Genomic DNA, 18,519 nt, shown 5'->3' on the forward strand with positions numbered 1-18,519 from the left:
CGCCTGCGCAGCTTTTTGTTCAGGCAGTGACACCATTAAAAGCATTTTAAAATATACTTCAAAAACAAAAAGCTAAAGAGACGTTAAACTTGACTCTCGAGGCACCGGTGAGATTCGAGCACACGATCTCCTGTTTACTAGACAGGCGCTTTAACCAACTAAGCCACGGCGCCTGCGCAGCGCCTTGTTCAGGCAGTGACACCATTAGAATCATTTTAAATTATACTTCAAAAACAAAAAAACTAGGGAGACGTTAGACTTGACTCTCGAGGCACCGGCGAGATTCGTACTCACGATCTCCTGTTTACTAGACAGGCGCTTTAACCAACTAAGCCACGGCGCCTGCGCAGCGGCTTGTTCAGGCAGTGACACGATTAAAAGCATTTTAAATTATACTTCAAAAACAAAAAAACTAGAGAGACGTTAGTCTTGACTCTCGAGGCACCGGTGAGATTCAAGCTCACGATCTCCTGTTTACTAGACAGGCGCTTTAACCAACTAAGCCACGGCGCCTGCGCAGCGTCTTGTTCAGGCAGTGAAACCATTAGAAGCATTTTAAATTATACTTCAAAAACAAAAAAACTAGGGAGACGTTAGACTCTACTCTCAAGGCACCGGTGAGATTCGAAATCACGATCTCCTGTTTACTAGACAGGCGCTTTAACTAACTAAGCCTCGGCGCCTGCGCAGCTTTTTGTTCAGGCAGTGACACCATTAAAAGCATTTTAAAATATACTTCAAAAACAAAAAGCTAAAGAGACGTTAGTCTTGACTCTCGAGGCACCAGTGAGATTCGAGCACACGATCTCCTGTTTACTAGACAGGCGCTTTAACCAACTAAGCCACGGCGCCTGCGCAGCGCCTTGTTCAGGCAGTGACACCATTAGAATCATTTTAAATTATACTTCAAAAACAAAAAGCTAGAGAGACGTTAGTCTTGACTCTCGAGGCACCAGTGAGATTCGAACTCACGATCTCCTGTTTACTAGACAGGCGCTATAACCAACTAAGCCACGGCGCCTGCGCAGCGTCTTGTTCACGCAGTGACACCATTAGAATCATTTTAAATTATACTTCAAAAAAAAAAACTAGAGAGACGTTAGTCTTGACTCTCGAGGCACCAGTGAGATTCGAGCACACGATCTCCTGTTTACTAGACAGGCGCTTTAACCAACTAAGCCACGGCGCCTGCGCAGCGGCTTGTTCAGGCAGTGACACGATTAAAAGCATTTTAAATTATACTTCAAAAACAAAAAAACTAGAGAGACGTTAGTCTTGACTCTCGAGGCACCGGTGAGATTCAAGCTCACGATCTCCTGTTTACTAGACAGGCGCTTTAACCAACTAAGCCACGGCGCCTGCGCAGCGTCTTGTTCAGGCAGTGACACCATTAGAAGCATTTTAAAATATACTTCAAAAACAAAAAGCTAAAGAGACGTTAGTCTTGACTCTCGAGGCAACGGTGAGATTCGAGCACACGATCTCCTGTTTACTAGACAGGCGCTTTAACCAACTAAGCCACGGCGCCTGCGCAGCGTCTTGTTCAGGCAGTGACACCATTAGAATCATTTTAAATTATACTTCAAAAACAAAAAGCTAGAGAGACGTTAGTCTTGACTCCCGAGGCACCAGTGAGATTCGAGCACACGATCTCCTGTTTACTAGACAGGCGCTTTAACCAACTAAGCCACGGCGCCTGCGCAGCGTCTTGTTCAGGCAGTGACACCATTACAAGCATTTTAAAATATACTCAAAAACAATAAGCTAGAGAGACGTTAGTCTTGACTCTCGAGGCACCAGTGAGATTCGAACTCCCGATCTCCTGTTTACTAGACATGCGCTTTAACCAACTAAGCTACGGCGCCTGCGCAGCGTCTTGTTCAGGCAGTGACACCGTTAAAAGCATTTTAAATTATACTTCAAAAACAAAAAAAAACTATAATGACGTTAGTCTTGACTCTCGAGGCACCAGTGAGATTCGAACTCACGATCTCCTGTTTCCTAGACAGGCGCTTTAACCAACTAAGCCACGGCGCCTGCGCAGCATCTTGTTCAGGCAGTGACACCATTAGAATCATTTTAAATTATACTTCAAAAACAAAATGCTAGAGAGACGTTAGTCTTGACTCTCGAGGCACCAGTGAGATTCGAGCACATGATCTCCTGTTTACTAGACAGGCGCTTTAACCAACTAAGCCACAGCGCCTGCGCAGCGTCTTGTTCAGGCAGTGACACCATTAGAAGCATTTTAAATTATACTCAAAAACAAAAAACTAGAGAGACGTTTCTCTTGACTCTAGAGGCACCGGTGAGATTCGAACTCATGATCTCCTGTTTACTAGACAGGCGCTTTAACCAAATAAGCCACGGCGCCTGCGCAGCGTCTTGTTCAGGCAGTGACACCATTGGAAGTATTTCGAACTAAACTTCGAAAACAAAAAGCTAGAGAGACATTAGTCTTGACTCTCGAGGCACCAGTGAGATTCGAACTAACGATCTCCTGTTTACTAGACAGGCGCTTTAACCAACTAAGCCACGGCGCCTGCGCAGCGTCTTGTTCACGCAGTGACACCATTAGAAGCATTTTAAATTATACTTCAAAAACAAAAAACTAGAGAGACGTTTGTCTTGACTCTCGAGGCACCGGTGAGATTCGAACTCATGATCTCCTGTTTACTAGACAGGCGCTTTAACCAACTAAGCCACGGCGCCTGCGCAGCGGCTTGTTCAGGCAGTGACACGATTAAAAGCATTTTAAATTATACTTCAAAAACAAAAAAACTAGAGAGACGTTAGTCTTGACTCTCGAGGCACCAGTGAGATTCGAACTCACGATCTCCTGTTTCCTAGACAGGCGCTTTAACCAACTAAGCCACGGCGCCTGCGCAGCGTCTTGTTCAGGCAGTGACACCATTAGAATCATTTTAAATTATACTTCAAAAACAAAATGCTAGAGAGAGGTTAGTCTTGACTCTCGAGGCACCGGCGAGATTCAAGCTCACGATCTCCTGTTTACTAGACAGGCGCTTTAACCAACTAAGCCATGGCGCCTGCGCAGCGGCTTGTTCAGGCAGTGACACGATTAAAAGCATTTTAAATTATACTTCAAAAACAAAAAAACTAGAGAGACGTTAGTCTTGACTCTCGAGGCACCGGTGAGATTCAAGCTCACGATCTCCTGTTTACTAGACAGGCGCTTTAACCAACTAAGCCACGGCGCCTGCGCAGCGTCTTGTTCAGGCAGTGAAACCATTAGAAGCATTTTAAATTACACTTCAAAAACAAAAAGCTAGAGAGACGTTAGACTCTACTCTCAAGGCACCAGTGAGATTCGAAATCACGATCTCCTGTTTACTAGACAGGCGCTTTAACTAACTAAGCCACGGCGCCTGCGCAGCGTCTTGTTCAGGGAGTGACACCATTAAAAGCATTTTAAATTATACTTCAAAAACAAAAAAACTAGAATGACGTTAGTCTTGACTCTCGAGGCACCGGTGAGATTCAAGCTCACGATCTCCGGTTTACTAGACAGGCGCTTTAACCAACCAAGCCACGGCGCCTGCGCTGCGTCTTGTTCAGGCAGTGACACCATTAGAAGCATTATAAATTATACTTCAAAAACAAAAAGCTAGGGAGACATTAGACTTGACTCTCGAGGCACCGGTGAGATTCGAACTCACGATCTCCTGTTTACTAGACAGGCGCTTTAACTAACTAAGCCTCGGCGCCTGCGCAGCGTCTTGTTCAGGCAGTGACACCATTGGAAGTATTTCGAACTAAACTTCGAAAACAAAAAACTAGAGAGACGTTTGTCTTGACTCTCGAGGCACCAGTGAGATTCGAACTCAAGATCTCCTGTTTCCTAGACAGGCGCTTTAACCAACTAAGCCACGGCGCCTGCGCAGCATCTTGTTCAGGCAGTGACACCATTAGAATCATTTTAAATTATACTTCAAAAACAAAAAGCTAGAGAGACGTTAGTCTTGACTCTCGAGGCACCAGTGAGATTCGAGCACACGATCTCCTGTTTACTAGACAGGCGCTCTAACCAACTAAGCCACGGCGCCTGCGCAGCGTCTTGTTCAGGCAGTGACACCATTAAAAGCATTTTAAATTATACTCAAAAACAAAAAGCTAGAGAGACGTTAGTCTTGACTCTCGAGGCACCAGTGAGATTCGAACTCCCGATCTCCTGTTTACTAGACAGGCGCTTTAACCAACTAAGCCACGGCACCTGCGCAGCGTCTTGTTCAGGGAGTGACACCATTAAAAGCATTTTAAAATATACTTCAAAAACAAAAAAACTAGAATGACGTTAGTCTTGACTCTCGAGGCACCGGTGAGATTCAAGCTCACGATCTCCGGTTTACTAGACAGGCGCTTTAACCAACCAAGCCACGGCGCCTGCGCTGCGTCTTGTTCAGGCAGTGACACCATTAAAAGCATTATAAATTATACTTCAAAAACAAAAAAACTAGGGAGACATTAGACTTGACTCTCGAGGCACCGGTGAGATTCGAACTCACGATCTCCTGTTTACTAGACAGGCGCTTTAACTAACTAAGCCTCGGCGCCTGCGCAGCTTTTTGTTCAGGCAGTGACACCATTAAAAGCATTTTAAATTTTACTTCGAAAACAAAAAGCTAGAGAGACGTTAGTCTTGACTCTCGAGGCACCGGTGAGATTCGAACTCATGATCTCCTGTTTACTAGACAGGCGCTTCAACCAACTAAGCCACGGCGCCTGCGCAGCATCTTGTTCGGGCAGTGACACCATTAGAAGCATTTTAAATTATACTTCAAAAACAAAAAACTAGAGAGACGTTTCTCTTGACTCTAGAGGCACCGGTGAGATTCGAACTCATGATCTCCTGTTTACTAGACAGGCGCTTTAACCAAATAAGCCACGGCGCCTGCGCAGCGTCTTGTTCAGGCAGTGACACCATTGGAAGTATTTCGAACTAAACTTCGAAAACAAAAAACTAGAGAGACGTTTGTCTTGACTCTCGAGGCACCAGTGAGATTCGAACTCATGATCTCCTGTTTACTAGACAGGCGCTTTAACCAACTAAGCCACGGCGCCCGCGCAGCGTTTTGTTCAGGCAGTGACACCATCAGAAGTATTTCGAACTAAACTTCGAAAACAAAAAACTAGAGAGCCGTTTGCCTTGACTCTCGAGGCACCGGTGAGATTTGAACTCACGATCTCCTGTTTACTAGACAGGCGCTTTAACTAACTAAGCCACGGCGCCTGCGCAGCGACTTGTTCAGTCAGTGACCCCATCAGAAGTAATTCGAACTAAACTTCGAAAACAAAAAACTTGAGAGACGTTTGTCTTGACTCTCGAGGCACAGGTGAGATTCGAACTCACGATCTTCCTTTTACTAGACAGGCGATTTAACTAACTAAGCCACAGCGCCTGCGCAGCGTCTTGTTTAGGCAGTGAAACCATCAGAATTATTTCGAACTAAACTTCGAAAACAGAAAACTAGAGAGATGTTAGTCTTGACTCTCGAGGCACCAGTGAGATTCGAACTCACGATCTCCTGTTTCCTAGACAGGCGCTTTAACCAACTAAGCCACGGCGCCTGCGCAGCATCTTGTTCAGGCAGTGACACCATTAGAATCATTTTAAATTATACTTCAAAAACAAAAAGCTAGAGAGACGTTAGTCTTGACCCTCGAGGCACCAGTGATATTCGAGCACATGATCTCCTGTTTACTAGACAGGCGCTTTAACCAACTAAGCCACGGCGCCTGCGCAGCGTCTTGTTCAGGCAGTGACACCATTAGAAGCATTTTAAATTATACTCAAAAACAAAAAGCTAGAGAGACGTTAGTCTTGACTCTCGAGGCACCAGTGAAATTCGAACTCCCGATCTCCTGTTTACTAGACAGGCGCTTTAACCAACTAAGCCACGGCGCCTGCGCAGCGTCTTGTTCAGGGAGTGACACCATTAAAAGCATTTTAAATTATACTTCAAAAACAAAAAGCTAGAGAGACGTTAGTCTTGACTCTCGAGGCACCAGTGAGATTCGAGCACACGATCTCCTGTTTACTAGACAGGCGCTTTAACCAACTAAGCCACGGCGCCTGCGCAGCGTCTTGTTCAGGCAGTGACACCATTAGAAGCATTTTAAATTATACTCAAAAACAAAAAGCTAGAGAGACCTTAGTCTTGACTCTCGAGGCACCAGTGAGATTCGAACTCCCGATCTCCTGTTTACTAGACAGGCGCTTTAACCAACTAAGCCACGGCGCCTGCGCAGCGTCTTGTTCAGGGAGTGACACCATTAAAAGCATTTTAAATTATACTTCAAAAACAAAAAAACTAGAATGACGTTAGTCTTGACTCTCGAGGCACCGGTGAGATTCAAGCTCACGATCTCCGGTTTACTAGACAGGCGCTTTAACCAACCAAGCCACGGCGCCTGCGCTGCGTCTTGTTCAGGCAGTGACACCATTAGAAGCATTATAAATTATACTTCAAAAACAAAAAAACTAGGGAGACATTAGACTTGACTCTCGAGGCACCGGTGAGATTCGAACTCACGATCTCCTGTTTACTAGACAGGCGCTTTAACTAACTAAGCCTCGGCGCCTGCGCAGCTTTTTGTTCAGGCAGTGACACCATTAAAAGCATTTTAAATTTTACTTCGAAAACAAAAAGCTAGAGAGACGTTAGTCTTGACTCTCGAGGCACCGGTGAGATTCGAACTCATGATCTCCTGTTTACTAGACAGGCGCTTCAACCAACTAAGCCACGGCGCCTGCGCAGCATCTTGTTCGGGCAGTGACACCATTAGAAGCATTTTAAATTATACTTCAAAAACAAAAAACTAGAGAGACGTTTCTCTTGACTCTAGAGGCACCGGTGAGATTCGAACTCATGATCTCCTGTTTACTAGACAGGCGCTTTAACCAAATAAGCCACGGCGCCTGCGCAGCGTCTTGTTCAGGCAGTGACACCATTGGAAGTATTTCGAACTAAACTTCGAAAACAAAAAACTAGAGAGACGTTTGTCTTGACTCTCGAGGCACCAGTGAGATTCGAACTCATGATCTCCTGTTTACTAGACAGGCGCTTTAACCAACTAAGCCACGGCGCCCGCGCAGCGTTTTGTTCAGGCAGTGACACCATCAGAAGTATTTCGAACTAAACTTCGAAAACAAAAAACAAGAGAGCCGTTTGCCTTGACTCTCGAGGCACCGGTGAGATTTGAACTCACGATCTCCTGTTTACTAGACAGGCGCTTTAACTAACTAAGCCACGGCGCCTGCGCAGCGACTTGTTCAGTCAGTGACCCCATCAGAAGTAATTTGAACTAAACTTCGAAAACAAAAAACTTGAGAGACGTTTGTCTTGACTCTCGAGGCACAGGTGAGATTCGAACTCACGATCTTCCTTTTACTAGACAGGCGATTTAACTAACTAAGCCACAGCGCCTGCGCAGCGTCTTGTTTAGGCAGTGAAACCATCAGAATTATTTCGAACTAAACTTCGAAAACAGAAAACTAGAGAGATGTTAGTCTTGACTCTCGAGGCACCAGTGAGATTCGAACTCACGATCTCCTGTTTCCTAGACAGGCGCTTTAACCAACTAAGCCACGGCGCCTGCGCAGCATCTTGTTCAGGCAGTGACACCATTAGAATCATTTTAAATTATACTTCAAAAACAAAAAGCTAGAGAGACGTTAGTCTTGACTCTCGAGGCACCAGTGAGATTCGAGCACATGATCTCCTGTTTACTAGACAGGCGCTTTAACCAACTAAGCCACGGCGCCTGCGCAGCGTCTTGTTCAGGCAGTGACACCATTAGAAGCATTTTAAATTATACTCAAAAACAAAAAGCTAGAGAGACGTTAGTCTTGACTCTCGAGGCACCAGTGAAATTCGAACTCCCGATCTCCTGTTCACTAGACAGGCGCTTTAACCAACTAAGCCACGGCGCCTGCGCAGCGTCTTGTTCAGGGAGTGACACCATTAAAAGCATTTTAAATTATACTTCAAAAACAAAAAGCTAGAGAGACGTTAGTCTTGACTCTCGAGGCACCAGTGAGATTCGAGCACACGATCTCCTGTTTACTAGACAGGCGCTTTAACCAACTAAGCCACGGCGCCTGCGCAGCATCTTGTTCAGGCAGTGACACCATTAGAATCATTTTAAATTATACTTCAAAAACAAAAAGCTAGAGAGACGTTAGTCTTGACTCTCGAGGCACCAGTGATATTCGAGCACATGATCTCCTGTTTACTAGACAGGCGCTTTAACCAACTAAGCCACGGCGCCTGCGCAGCGTCTTGTTCAGGCAGTGACACCATTAGAAGCATTTTAAATTATACTCAAAAACAAAAAGCTAGAGAGACGTTAGTCTTGACTCTCGAGGCACCAGTGAAATTCGAACTCCCGATCTCCTGTTTACTAGACAGGCGCTTTAACCAACTAAGCCACGGCGCCTGCGCAGCGTCTTGTTCAGGGAGTGACACCATTAAAAGCATTTTAAATTATACTTCAAAAACAAAAAGCTAGAGAGACGTTAGTCTTGACTCTCGAGGCACCAGTGAGATTCGAGCACACGATCTCCTGTTTACTAGACAGGCGCTTTAACCAACTAAGCCACGGCGCCTGCGCAGCGTCTTGTTCAGGCAGTGACACCATTAGAAGCATTTTAAATTATACTCAAAAACAAAAAGCTAGAGAGACCTTAGTCTTGACTCTCGAGGCACCAGTGAGATTCGAACTCCCGATCTCCTGTTTACTAGACAGGCGCTTTAACCAACTAAGCCACGGCGCCTGCGCAGCGTCTTGTTCAGGGAGTGACACCATTAAAAGCATTTTAAATTATACTTCAAAAACAAAAAAACTAGAATGACGTTAGTCTTGACTCTCGAGGCACCGGTGAGATTCAAGCTCACGATCTCCGGTTTACTAGACAGGCGCTTTAACCAACCAAGCCACGGCGCCTGCGCTGCGTCTTGTTCAGGCAGTGACACCATTAGAAGCATTATAAATTATACTTCAAAAACAAAAAAACTAGGGAGACATTAGACTTGACTCTCGAGGCACCGGTGAGATTCGAACTCACGATCTCCTGTTTACTAGACAGGCGCTTTAACTAACTAAGCCTCGGCGCCTGCGCAGCTTTTTGTTCAGGCAGTGACACCATTAAAAGCATTTTAAATTTTACTTCGAAAACAAAAAGCTAGAGAGACGTTAGTCTTGACTCTCGAGGCACCGGTGAGATTCGAACTCATGATCTCCTGTTTACTAGACAGGCGCTTCAACCAACTAAGCCACGGCGCCTGCGCAGCATCTTGTTCGGGCAGTGACACCATTAGAAGCATTTTAAATTATACTTCAAAAACAAAAAACTAGAGAGACGTTTCTCTTGACTCTAGAGGCACCGGTGAGATTCGAACTCATGATCTCCTGTTTACTAGACAGGCGCTTTAACCAAATAAGCCACGGCGCCTGCGCAGCGTCTTGTTCAGGCAGTGACACCATTGGAAGTATTTCGAACTAAACTTCGAAAACAAAAAACTAGAGAGACGTTTGTCTTGACTCTCGAGGCACCAGTGAGATTCGAACTCATGATCTCCTGTTTACTAGACAGGCGCTTTAACCAACTAAGCCACGGCGCCCGCGCAGCGTTTTGTTCAGGCAGTGACACCATCAGAAGTATTTCGAACTAAACTTCGAAAACAAAAAACAAGAGAGCCGTTTGCCTTGACTCTCGAGGCACCGGTGAGATTTGAACTCACGATCTCCTGTTTACTAGACAGGCGCTTTAACTAACTAAGCCACGGCGCCTGCGCAGCGACTTGTTCAGTCAGTGACCCCATCAGAAGTAATTTGAACTAAACTTCGAAAACAAAAAACTTGAGAGACGTTTGTCTTGACTCTCGAGGCACAGGTGAGATTCGAACTCACGATCTTCCTTTTACTAGACAGGCGATTTAACTAACTAAGCCACAGCGCCTGCGCAGCGTCTTGTTTAGGCAGTGAAACCATCAGAATTATTTCGAATTAAACTTCGAAAACAGAAAACTAGAGAGATGTTAGTCTTGACTCTCGAGGCACCAGTGAGATTCGAACTCACGATCTCCTGTTTCCTAGACAGGCGCTTTAACCAACTAAGCCACGGCGCCTGCGCAGCATCTTGTTCAGGCAGTGACACCATTAGAATCATTTTAAATTATACTTCAAAAACAAAAAGCTAGAGAGACGTTAGTCTTGACTCTCGAGGCACCAGTGAGATTCGAGCACATGATCTCCTGTTTACTAGACAGGCGCTTTAACCAACTAAGCCACGGCGCCTGCGCAGCGTCTTGTTCAGGCAGTGACACCATTAGAAGCATTTTAAATTATACTCAAAAACAAAAAGCTAGAGAGACGTTAGTCTTGACTCTCGAGGCACCAGTGAAATTCGAACACCCGATCTCCTGTTCACTAGACAGGCGCTTTAACCAACTAAGCCACGGCGCCTGCGCAGCGTCTTGTTCAGGGAGTGACACCATTAAAAGCATTTTAAATTATACTTCAAAAACAAAAAGCTAGAGAGACGTTAGTCTTGACTCTCGAGGCACCAGTGAGATTCGAGCACACGATCTCCTGTTTACTAGACAGGCGCTTTAACCAACTAAGCCACGGCGCCTGCGTAGCGTCTTGTTCAGGCAGTGACACCATTAGAAGCATTTTAAATTATACTCAAAAACAAAAAGCTAGAGAGACCTTAGTCTTGACTCTCGAGGCACCAGTGAGATTCGAACTCCCGATCTCCTGTTTACTAGACAGGCGCTTTAACCAACTAAGCCACGGCGCCTGCGCAGCGTCTTGTTCAGGGAGTGACACCATTAAAAGCATTTTAAAATATACTTCAAAAACAAAAAAACTAGAATGACGTTAGTCTTGACTCTCGAGGCACCGGTGAGATTCAAGCTCACGATCTCCGGTTTACTAGACAGGCGCTTTAACCAACCAAGCCACGGCGCCTGTGCTGCGTCTTGTTCGGGCAGTGACACCATTAGAAGCATTATAAATTATACTTCAAAAACAAAAAAACTAGGGAGACATTAGACTTGACTCTCGAGGCACCGGTGAGATTCGAACTCACGATCTCCTGTTTACTAGACAGGCGCTTTAACTAACTAAGCCTCGGCGCCTGCGCAGCGTCTTGTTCAGGCAGTGACACCATTGGAAGTATTTCGAACTAAACTTCGAAAACAAAAAACTAGAGAGACGTTTGTCTTGACTCTCGAGGCACCAGTGAGATTCGAACTCACGATCTCCTGTTTCCTAGACAGGCGCTTTAACCAACTAAGCCACGGCGCCTGCGCAGCATCTTGTTCAGGCAGTGACACCATTAGAATCATTTTAAATTATACTTCAAAAACAAAAAGCTAGAGAGACGTTAGTCTTGACTCTCGAGGCACCAGTGAGATTCGAGCACACGATCTCCTGTTTACTAGACAGGCGCTCTAACCAACTAAGCCATGGCGCCTGCGCAGCGTCTTGTTCAGGCAGTGACACCATTAGAAGCATTTTAAATTATACTCAAAAACAAAAAGCTAGAGAGACGTTAGTCTTGACTCTCGAGGCACCAGTGAGATTCGAACTCCCGATCTCCTGTTTACTAGACAGGCGCTTTAACCAACTAAGCCACGGCGCCTGCGCAGCGTCTTGTTCAGGGAGTGACACCATTAAAAGCATTTTAAATTATACTTCAAAAACAAAAAGCTAGAGAGACGTTAGTCTTGACTCTCGAGGCACCAGTGAGATTCGAGCACACGATCTCCTGTTTACTAGACAGGCGCTTTAACCAACTAATCCACGGCGCCTGCGCAGCGTCTTGTTCAGGCAGTGACACCATTAGAAGCATTTTAAATTATACTCAAAAACAAAAAGCTAGAGAGACGTTTGTCTTGACTCTCGAGGCACCAGTGAGATTCGAACTCATGATCTCCTGTTTACTAGACAGGCGCTTTAACCAACTAAGCCACGGCGCCCGCGCAGCGTTTTGTTCAGGCAGTGACACCATCAGAAGTATTTCGAACTAAACTTCGAAAACAAAAAACTAGAGAGCCGTTTGCCTTGACTCTCGAGGCACCGGTGAGATTTGAACTCACGATCTCCTGTTTACTAGACAGGCGCTTTAACTAACTAAGCCACGGCGCCTGCGCAGCGACTTGTTCAGTCAGTGACCCCATCAGAAGTAATTCGAACTAAACTTCGAAAACAAAAAACTTGAGAGACGTTTGTCTTGACTCTCGAGGCACAGGTGAGATTCGAACTCACGATCTTCCTTTTACTAGACAGGCGATTTAACTAACTAAGCCACAGCGCCTGCGCAGCGTCTTGTTTAGGCAGTGAAACTATCAGAATTATTTCGAACTAAACTTCGAAAACAGAAAACTAGAGAGATGTTAGTCTTGACTCTCGAGGCACCAGTGAGATTCGAACTCACGATCTCCTGTTTCCTAGACAGGCGCTTTAACCAACTAAGCCACGGCGCCTGCGCAGCATCTTGTTCAGGCAGTGACACCATTAGAATCATTTTAAATTATACTTCAAAAACAAAAAGCTAGAGAGACGTTAGTCTTGACTCTCGAGGCACCAGTGATATTCGAGCACATGATCTCCTGTTTACTAGACAGGCGCTTTAACCAACTAAGCCACGGCGCCTGCGCAGCGTTTTGTTCAGGCAGTGACACCATTAGAAGCATTTTAAATTATACTCAAAAACAAAAAGCTAGAGAGACGTTAGTCTTGACTCTCGAGGCACCAGTGAAATTCGAACTCCCGATCTCCTGTTTACTAGACAGGCGCTCTAACCAACTAAGCCACGGCGCCTGCGCAGCGTCTTGTTCAGGCAGTGACACCATTAGAAGCATTTTAAGTTATACTCAAAAACAAAAAGCTAGAGAGACGTTAGTCTTGACTCTCGAGGCACCAGTGAGATTCGAACTCCCGATCTCCTGTTTACTAGACAGGCGCTTTAACCAACTAAGCCACGGCGCCTGCGCAGCGTCTTGTTCAGGCAGTGACACCATTAGAAGCATTTTAAATTATACTCAAAAACAAAAAGCTAGAGAGACCTTAGTCTTGACTCTCGAGGCACCAGTGAGATTCGAACTCCCGATCTCCTGTTTACTAGACAGGCGCTTTAACCAACTAAGCCACGGCGCCTGCGCAGCGTCTTGTTCAGGGAGTGACACCATTAAAAGCATTTTAAATTATACTTCAAAAACAAAAAAACTAGAATGACGTTAGTCTTGACTCTCGAGGCACCGGTGAGATTCAAGCTCACGATCTCCGGTTTACTAGACAGGCGCTTTAACCAACCAAGCCACGGCGCCTGCGCTGCGTCTTGTTCAGGCAGTGACACCATTAGAAGCATTATAAATTATACTTCAAAAACAAAAAAACTAGAATGACGTTAGTCTTGACTCTCGAGGCACCAGTGAGATTCGAACTCCCGATCTCCTGTTTACTAGACAGGCGCTTTAACCAACTAAGCCACGGCGCCTGCGCAGCGTCTTGTTCAGGCAGTGACACCATTAGAAGCATTTTAAATTATACTCAAAAACAAAAAGCTAGAGAGACCTTAGTCTTGACTCTCGAGGCACCAGTGAGATTCGAACTCCCGATCTCCTGTTTACTAGACAGGCGCTTTAACCAACTAAGCCACGGCGCCTGCGCAGCGTCTTGTTCAGGGAGTGACACCATTAAAAGCATTTTAAATTATACTTCAAAAACAAAAAAACTAGAATGACGTTAGTCTTGACTCTCGAGGCACCGGTGAGATTCAAGCTCACGATCTCCGGTTTACTAGACAGGCGCTTTAACCAACCAAGCCACGGCGCCTGCGCTGCGTCTTGTTCAGGCAGTGACACCATTAGAAGCATTATAAATTATACTTCAAAAACAAAAAAACTAGGGAGACATTAGACTTGACTCTCGAGGCACCGGTGAGATTTGAACTCACGATCTCCTGTTTACTAGACAGGCGCTTTAACCAACTAAGCCACGGCGCCTGCGCAGCGTCTTGTTCAGGCAGTGACACCATTAGAAGCATTTTAAATTATACTAAAAAACAAAAAGCTAGAGAGACGTTAGTCTTGACTCTCGAGGCACCAGTGAGATTCGAACTCCCGATCTCCTGTTTACTAGACAGGCGCTTTAACCAACTAAGCCACGGCGCCTGCGCAGCGTCTTGTTCAGGGAGTGACACCATTAAAAGCATTTTAAATTATACTTCAAAAACAAAAAGCTAGAGAGACGTTAGTCTTGACTCTCGAGGCACCAGTGAGATTCGAACTCCCGATCTCCTGTTTACTAGACAGGCGCTTTAACCAACTAAGCCACGGCGCCTGCGCAGCGTCTTGTTCAGGGAGTGACACCATTAAAAGCATTTTAAATTATACTTCAAAAACAAAAGAACTAGAATGACGTTAGTCTTGACTCTCGAGGCACCGGTGAGATTCAAGCTCACGATCTCCGGTTTACTAGACAGGCGCTCTAACCAACTAAGCCACGGCGCCTGCGCAGCGTCTTGTTCAGGCAGTGACACCATTAGAAGCATTTTAAGTTATACTCAAAAACAAAAAGCTAGAGAGACGTTAGTCTTGACTCTCGAGGCACCAGTGAGATTCGAACTCCCGATCTCCTGTTTACTAGACAGGCGCTTTAACCAACTAAGCCACGGCGCCTGCGCAGCGTCTTGTTCAGGGAGTGACACCATTAAAAGCATTTTAAATTATACTTCAAAAACAAAAAGCTAGAGAGACGTTAGTCTTGACTCTCGAGGCACCAGTGGGATTCGAGCACACGATCTCCTGTTTACTAGACAGGCGCTTTAACCAACTAAGCCACGGCGCCTGCGCGGCGTCTTGTTCAGGCAGTGACACCATTAGAAGCATTTTAAATTATACTAAAAAACAAAAAGCTAGAGAGACGTTAGTCTTGGCTCTCGAGGCACCAGTGAGATTCGAACTCCCGATCTCCTGTTTACTAGACAGGCGCTTTAACCAACTAAGCCACGGCGCCTGCGCAGCGTCTTGTTCAGGGAGTGACACCATTAAAAGCATTTTAAATTATACTTCAAAAACAAAAAAACTAGAATGACGTTAGTCTTGACTCTCGAGGCACCGGTGAGATTCAAGCTCACGATCTCCGGTTTACTAGACAGGCGCTTTAACCGACCAAGCCACCACGCCTGCGCTGCGTCTTGTTCAGGCAGTGACACCATTAAAAGCATTATAAATTATACTTCAAAAACAAAAAAACTAGGGAGACATTAGACTTGACTCTCGAGGCACCGGTGAGATTCGAACTCACGATCTCCTGTTTACTAGACAGGCGCTTTAACTAACTAAGCCTCGGCGCCTGCGCAGCTTTTTGTTCAGGCAGTGACACCATTAAAAGCATTTTAAATTTTACTTCGAAAACAAAAAGCTAGAGAGACGTTAGTCTTGACTCTCGAGGCACCGGTGAGATTCGAACTCATGATCTCCTGTTTACTAGACAGGCGCTTCAACCAACTAAGCCACGGCGCCTGCGCAGCATCTTGTTCGGGCAGTGACACCATTAGAAGCATTTTAAATTATACTTCAAAAACAAAAAACTAGAGAGACGTTTCTCTTGACTCTAGAGGCACCGGTGAGATTCGAACTCATGATCTCCTGTTTACTAGACAGGCGCTTTAACCAAATAAGCCACGGCGCCTGCGCAGCGTCTTGTTCAGGCAGTGACACCATTGGAAGTATTTCGAACTAAACTTCGAAAACAAAAAACTAGAGAGACGTTTGTCTTGACTCTCGAGGCACCAGTGAGATTCGAACTCATGATCTCCTGTTTACTAGACAGGCGCTTTAACCAACTAAGCCACGGCGCCCGCGCAGCGTTTTGTTCAGGCAGTGACACCATCAGAAGTATTTCGAACTAAACTTCGAAAACAAAAAACAAGAGAGCCGTTTGCCTTGACTCTCGAGGCACCGGTGAGATTTGAACTCACGATCTCCTGTTTACTAGACAGGCGCTTTAACTAACTAAGCCACGGCGCCTGCGCAGCGACTTGTTCAGTCAGTGACCCCATCAGAAGTAATTCGAACTAAACTTCGAAAACAAAAAACTTGAGAGACGTTTGTCTTGACTCTCGAGGCACAGGTGAGATTCGAACTCACGATCTTCCTTTTACTAGACAGGCGATTTAACTAACTAAGCCACAGCGCCTGCGCAGCGTCTTGTTTAGGCAGTGAAACCATCAGAATTATTTCGAACTAAACTTCGAAAACAGAAAACTAGAGAGATGTTAGTCTTGACTCTCGAGGCACCAGTGAGATTCGAACTCACGATCTCCTGTTTCCTAGACAGGCGCTTTAACCAACTAAGCCACGGCGCCTGCGCAGCATCTTGTTCAGGCAGTGACACCATTAGAATCATTTTAAATTATACTTCAAAAACAAAAAGCTAGAGAGACGTTAGTCTTGACTCTCGAGGCACCAGTGAGATTCGAGCACATGATCTCCTGTTTACTAGACAGGCGCTTTAACCAACTAAGCCACGGCGCCTGCGCAGCGTCTTGTTCAGGCAGTGACACCATTAGAAGCATTTTAAATTATACTCAAAAACAAAAAGCTAGAGAGACGTTAGTCTTGACTCTCGAGGCACCAGTGAAATTCGAACTCCCGATCTCCTGTTTACTAGACAGGCGCTTTAACCAACTAAGCCACGGCGCCTGCGCAGCGTCTTGTTCAGGGAGTGACACCATTAAAAGCATTTTAAATTATACTTCAAAAAAAAAAAGCTAGAGAGACGTTAGTCTTGACTCTCGAGGCACCAGTGAGATTCGAGCACACGATCTCCTGTTTACTAGACAGGCGCTTTAACCAACTAAGCCACGGCGCCTGCGTAGCGTCTTGTTCAGGCAGTGACACCATTAGAAGCATTTTAAATTATACTCAAAAACAAAAAGCTAGAGAGACCTTAGTCTTGACTCTCGAGGCACCAGTGAGATTCGAACTCCCGATCTCCTGTTTACTAGACAGGCGCTTTAACCAACTAAGCCACGGCGCCTGCGCAGCGTCTTGTTCAGGGAGTGACACCATTAAAAGCATTTTAAATTATACTTCAAAAACAAAAAAACTAGAATGACGTTAGTCTTGACTCTCGAGGCACCGGTGAGATTCAAGCTCACGATCTCCGGTTTACTAGACAGGCGCTTTAACCAACCAAGCCACGGCGCCTGCGCTGCGTCTTGTTCGGGCAGTGACACCATTAGAAGCATTATAAATTATACTTCAAAAACAAAAAAACTAGGGAGACATTAGACTTGACTCTCGAGGCACCGGTGAGATTCGAACTCACGATCTCCTGTTTACTAGACAGGCGCTTTAACCAACTAAGCCACGGCGCCTGCGCAGCGTCTTGTTCAGGCAGTGACACCATTAGAAGCATTTTAAATTATACTCAAATACAAAAAGCTAGAGAGACGTTAGTCTTGACTCTCGAGGCACCAGTGAGATTCGAACTCCCGATCTCCTGTTTACTAGACAGGCGCTTTAACCAACTAAGCCACGGCGCCTGCGCAGCGTCTTGTTCAGGGAGTGACACCATTAAAAGCATTTTAAATTATACTTCAAAAACAAAAAAACTAGAATGACGTTAGTCTTGACTCTCGAGGCACCGGGGAGATTCAAGCTCACGATCTCCGGTTTACTAGACAGGCGCTTTAACCAACCAAGCCACGGCGCCTGCGCTGCGTCTTGTTCAGGCAGTGACACCATTAGAAGCATTATAAATTATACTTCAAAAACAAAAAAACTAGGGAGACATTAGACTTGACTCTCGAGGCACCGGTGAGATTCGAACTCACGATCTCCTGTTTACTAGACAGGCGCTTTAACTAACTAAGCCTCGGCGCCTGCGCAGCGTCTTGTTCAGGCAGTGACACCATTGGAAGTATTTCGAACTAAACTTCGAAAACAAAAAACTAGAGAGACGTTTGTCTTGACTCTCGAGGCACCAGTGAGATTCGAACTCACGATCTCCTGTTTCCTAGACAGGCGCTTTAACCAACTAAGCCACGGCGCCTGCGCAGCATCTTGTTCAGGCAGTGACACCATTAGAATCATTTTAAATTATACTTCAAAAACAAAAAGCTAGAGAGACGTTAGTCTTGACTCTCGAGGCACCAGTGAGATTCGAGCACACGATCTCCTGTTTACTAGACAGGCGCTCTAACCAACTAAGCCACGGCGCCTGCGCAGCGTCTTGTTCAGGCAGTGACACCATTAGAAGCATTTTAAATTATACTCAAAAACAAAAAGCTAGAGAGACGTTAGTCTTGACTCTCGAGGCACCAGTGAGATTCGAACTCCCGATCTCCTGTTTACTAGACAGGCGCTTTAACCAACTAAGCCACGGCGCCTGCGCAGCGTCTTGTTCAGGGAGTGACACCATTAAAAGCATTTTAAATTATACTTCAAAAACAAAAAGCTAGAGAGACGTTAGTCTTGA

At 45.5% G+C, this 18,519-nt stretch overlaps 26 non-coding genes across 26 annotated transcripts; all 26 read right to left on the minus strand.

Moving 5' to 3' along the window:
• Positions 1–269: 269 nt before the first annotated feature.
• On the minus strand, positions 270–343 carry TRNAT-AGU (transfer RNA threonine (anticodon AGU)). Its single transcript has one exon. It is a non-coding gene; the product is annotated as a tRNA-Thr (tRNA).
• Positions 344–947: 604 nt separating this feature from the next.
• Positions 948–1,021, minus strand: TRNAT-AGU (transfer RNA threonine (anticodon AGU)). Its single transcript has one exon. It is a non-coding gene; the product is annotated as a tRNA-Thr (tRNA).
• A 942-nt stretch (positions 1,022–1,963) lies between these two features.
• On the minus strand, positions 1,964–2,037 carry TRNAP-AGG (transfer RNA proline (anticodon AGG)). Its single transcript has one exon. It is a non-coding gene; the product is annotated as a tRNA-Pro (tRNA).
• Positions 2,038–2,469: 432 nt separating this feature from the next.
• On the minus strand, positions 2,470–2,543 carry TRNAT-AGU (transfer RNA threonine (anticodon AGU)). Its single transcript has one exon. It is a non-coding gene; the product is annotated as a tRNA-Thr (tRNA).
• A 95-nt stretch (positions 2,544–2,638) lies between these two features.
• On the minus strand, positions 2,639–2,712 carry TRNAT-AGU (transfer RNA threonine (anticodon AGU)). Its single transcript has one exon. It is a non-coding gene; the product is annotated as a tRNA-Thr (tRNA).
• A 96-nt stretch (positions 2,713–2,808) lies between these two features.
• On the minus strand, positions 2,809–2,882 carry TRNAP-AGG (transfer RNA proline (anticodon AGG)). The gene has a single exon. It is a non-coding gene; the product is annotated as a tRNA-Pro (tRNA).
• Positions 2,883–3,824: 942 nt separating this feature from the next.
• Positions 3,825–3,898, minus strand: TRNAP-AGG (transfer RNA proline (anticodon AGG)). The gene has a single exon. It is a non-coding gene; the product is annotated as a tRNA-Pro (tRNA).
• Positions 3,899–5,008: 1,110 nt separating this feature from the next.
• TRNAT-AGU (transfer RNA threonine (anticodon AGU)) lies at positions 5,009–5,082 on the minus strand. The gene has a single exon. It is a non-coding gene; the product is annotated as a tRNA-Thr (tRNA).
• Positions 5,083–5,177: 95 nt separating this feature from the next.
• TRNAT-AGU (transfer RNA threonine (anticodon AGU)) lies at positions 5,178–5,251 on the minus strand. The gene has a single exon. It is a non-coding gene; the product is annotated as a tRNA-Thr (tRNA).
• Positions 5,252–5,515: 264 nt separating this feature from the next.
• TRNAP-AGG (transfer RNA proline (anticodon AGG)) lies at positions 5,516–5,589 on the minus strand. Its single transcript has one exon. It is a non-coding gene; the product is annotated as a tRNA-Pro (tRNA).
• Positions 5,590–7,036: 1,447 nt separating this feature from the next.
• On the minus strand, positions 7,037–7,110 carry TRNAT-AGU (transfer RNA threonine (anticodon AGU)). Its single transcript has one exon. It is a non-coding gene; the product is annotated as a tRNA-Thr (tRNA).
• A 95-nt stretch (positions 7,111–7,205) lies between these two features.
• TRNAT-AGU (transfer RNA threonine (anticodon AGU)) lies at positions 7,206–7,279 on the minus strand. The gene has a single exon. It is a non-coding gene; the product is annotated as a tRNA-Thr (tRNA).
• Positions 7,280–7,543: 264 nt separating this feature from the next.
• On the minus strand, positions 7,544–7,617 carry TRNAP-AGG (transfer RNA proline (anticodon AGG)). The gene has a single exon. It is a non-coding gene; the product is annotated as a tRNA-Pro (tRNA).
• A 1,953-nt stretch (positions 7,618–9,570) lies between these two features.
• TRNAT-AGU (transfer RNA threonine (anticodon AGU)) lies at positions 9,571–9,644 on the minus strand. The gene has a single exon. It is a non-coding gene; the product is annotated as a tRNA-Thr (tRNA).
• Positions 9,645–9,739: 95 nt separating this feature from the next.
• Positions 9,740–9,813, minus strand: TRNAT-AGU (transfer RNA threonine (anticodon AGU)). The gene has a single exon. It is a non-coding gene; the product is annotated as a tRNA-Thr (tRNA).
• A 264-nt stretch (positions 9,814–10,077) lies between these two features.
• TRNAP-AGG (transfer RNA proline (anticodon AGG)) lies at positions 10,078–10,151 on the minus strand. Its single transcript has one exon. It is a non-coding gene; the product is annotated as a tRNA-Pro (tRNA).
• A 1,109-nt stretch (positions 10,152–11,260) lies between these two features.
• On the minus strand, positions 11,261–11,334 carry TRNAP-AGG (transfer RNA proline (anticodon AGG)). The gene has a single exon. It is a non-coding gene; the product is annotated as a tRNA-Pro (tRNA).
• A 600-nt stretch (positions 11,335–11,934) lies between these two features.
• TRNAT-AGU (transfer RNA threonine (anticodon AGU)) lies at positions 11,935–12,008 on the minus strand. Its single transcript has one exon. It is a non-coding gene; the product is annotated as a tRNA-Thr (tRNA).
• Positions 12,009–12,103: 95 nt separating this feature from the next.
• TRNAT-AGU (transfer RNA threonine (anticodon AGU)) lies at positions 12,104–12,177 on the minus strand. Its single transcript has one exon. It is a non-coding gene; the product is annotated as a tRNA-Thr (tRNA).
• A 264-nt stretch (positions 12,178–12,441) lies between these two features.
• On the minus strand, positions 12,442–12,515 carry TRNAP-AGG (transfer RNA proline (anticodon AGG)). Its single transcript has one exon. It is a non-coding gene; the product is annotated as a tRNA-Pro (tRNA).
• A 1,447-nt stretch (positions 12,516–13,962) lies between these two features.
• TRNAT-AGU (transfer RNA threonine (anticodon AGU)) lies at positions 13,963–14,036 on the minus strand. Its single transcript has one exon. It is a non-coding gene; the product is annotated as a tRNA-Thr (tRNA).
• Positions 14,037–15,821: 1,785 nt separating this feature from the next.
• Positions 15,822–15,895, minus strand: TRNAT-AGU (transfer RNA threonine (anticodon AGU)). The gene has a single exon. It is a non-coding gene; the product is annotated as a tRNA-Thr (tRNA).
• Positions 15,896–15,990: 95 nt separating this feature from the next.
• On the minus strand, positions 15,991–16,064 carry TRNAT-AGU (transfer RNA threonine (anticodon AGU)). Its single transcript has one exon. It is a non-coding gene; the product is annotated as a tRNA-Thr (tRNA).
• Positions 16,065–16,328: 264 nt separating this feature from the next.
• On the minus strand, positions 16,329–16,402 carry TRNAP-AGG (transfer RNA proline (anticodon AGG)). The gene has a single exon. It is a non-coding gene; the product is annotated as a tRNA-Pro (tRNA).
• Positions 16,403–17,342: 940 nt separating this feature from the next.
• Positions 17,343–17,416, minus strand: TRNAT-AGU (transfer RNA threonine (anticodon AGU)). Its single transcript has one exon. It is a non-coding gene; the product is annotated as a tRNA-Thr (tRNA).
• Positions 17,417–18,019: 603 nt separating this feature from the next.
• Positions 18,020–18,093, minus strand: TRNAP-AGG (transfer RNA proline (anticodon AGG)). Its single transcript has one exon. It is a non-coding gene; the product is annotated as a tRNA-Pro (tRNA).
• Positions 18,094–18,519: the final 426 nt, after the last annotated feature.

Source organism: Rhipicephalus microplus, chromosome 5 (assembly GCF_043290135.1).
Source record: "Rhipicephalus microplus isolate Deutch F79 chromosome 5, USDA_Rmic, whole genome shotgun sequence".
Lineage (NCBI taxonomy): Eukaryota > Metazoa > Arthropoda > Arachnida > Ixodida > Ixodidae > Rhipicephalus > Rhipicephalus microplus.